Source organism: Atta colombica, unplaced genomic scaffold (genome assembly GCF_001594045.1).
Source record: "Atta colombica isolate Treedump-2 unplaced genomic scaffold, Acol1.0 scaffold12, whole genome shotgun sequence".
NCBI classification, from domain to species: domain Eukaryota; kingdom Metazoa; phylum Arthropoda; class Insecta; order Hymenoptera; family Formicidae; genus Atta; species Atta colombica.
The window spans coordinates 1963220-1965188 of NW_017259206.1; positions in this window are offsets into that span (position 1 = coordinate 1963220).

Below are 1969 nucleotides of genomic sequence, written 5' to 3' on the forward strand. Positions count from 1 at the left end.
AACTGATGTAAGCAAACACAAAATAACAGTGTGTAAAAATCTTTTATTAATAAGACAAAAATAATATTTATATTAAAATAATATTTTTTTCTTAACAAAATTTTTACACACTGCTATCTTGTATTGGCTTATATCGGCTTGTTCTTGAAATTTATGATTTACATTCATAAGACGGAAACTGTTCATGCGTTCACAGAATCTGTGATCTTAATCTTTCATTTGCATTCTGGATCTTTTTTGGCACAAGCGAAATTTCACTCTCAAATTTCTCCGAAATAAAGAAGGATAGGAATTCGATTCCGTTTCCTAAAATATCTTGTTAATAGTGGGATCTAATGGATAAGAGATGTTGAAAAATAATTTTGAATTTTTTAACATTTTTTAAAAGTCAAGAAGTAAAAAAAACTTGAATTGAATAAGAAAGAAGATCCAGATTATAAACGAAGGGAATAAAAATATGATCGCAGACAAAGGATTAAGTCTCGAATAAAATGCACGTTTGTATTTCTTGAACAATATTAGAAATATAGATAAATTTTGTATATAGTCAGTTTGTGTTTCAAAGGATAAGAGAGGAAGGAAGTAAGCGAATATCTATCTTCATTCAACAATAGACCTGTCAAATAATCTGTTTATGACAATCCTCTGGATTGTCTTCTTCCGCCTATTTATCATTCACTTCCTTCACTATCCATTTTTTCTCTCATGTTCATCTAACTACTTCATTTTATTGCTATTTAAATGATTAAATGAATTTTCGGGATTATCAAGAATTACCTTTGCTTGTTGTCATCTTTGTTTTATTGAAAAGGAAAGATTTATGTAAATTAAATATATATTTCTCTCCCCTTCTCTTTTTTAATTTTTTCAGAAATTTAGATCAGCTAATCTAACAATAAGATTAACTCTATTATCGAGAATACACAAAGAAATTGATTTTTTGTATATATCTGAAATCGGAATTAATTCCCAAAAAATCTATTCTCTTCATCATTATTTCTTATTTTCAAAATGATCGAGTGTAACGATCGAGAATTGGTCTGAAAAAATGATGTTATTCGATCTGCTAAAATTCACGTGCGGAAATAGTAACGATATAGACATAAACGTGGATACATCGAATGTCTTGACTCAGAAGGAACCAGAAGGAGAGAAAGAGAAAGAAAGGAGAGGACTAAAGCAGACCGAATAAAACGTCTTAAAATGTCGTAACAGAGGCGAGAGAGGTATCCATATTGGAGGTTTCAGATAAAAGGTTTACCTTTGAACTCGGATGAGACTTCTCGAAGGATTTTCTCGAAGAAAACTTTGATCACGTTAAGAGATTTCCTTCGGGGTACCGACGAGACCGCGACGCGGAAAAATCCTGTCGAAGTATTCTCTCGCAATGCAGAGTCGTGCGAAGAGGAGGAGAGGAGGAAAGAGAGATACAAGGGAAAACGGCGTTGACATTGCGAGAGCGAGGATAGTAACAGTGCAGGATGCTTACAAAAAGTTCGAAATTTTCCCCCATTTCGCGTTTCTCCGGTGGCAGCAGCGGTCCTGTTTATATTGTCCACAGTCCATTTAACTCTCGAATGCGCGGACGATTCTCCTCTATTTCTAGCCCATTTCGTACTCGCACTCCTGTTGCGTGCGTTCTGGCTTTCTCGCTTATTTGGTAATCTATTTTTTCTTCTCCCTGCGACCACGACAAATTGCTGTGCTTTTTGTCACAGAAACTACTGTTAATCATTGTTATCCTTTCCCATCGACCTTTTTCCTTCGTCATTCACAATAGAACATTGATGCTCGTTCTTAAACCCACTTGGGCGTGTTCGGATTCCCATCCAGGGTGTCATGGTTATCCTTTTTTAACATTTGGTAAGCAAGGATAGAAGTGATACTTGGGTGGTACTTGGATGGTACTTGGATGGGAATCTGAATGTCACCCTTTAGATAATTTATAATTCGATCAAATTCAAGATAA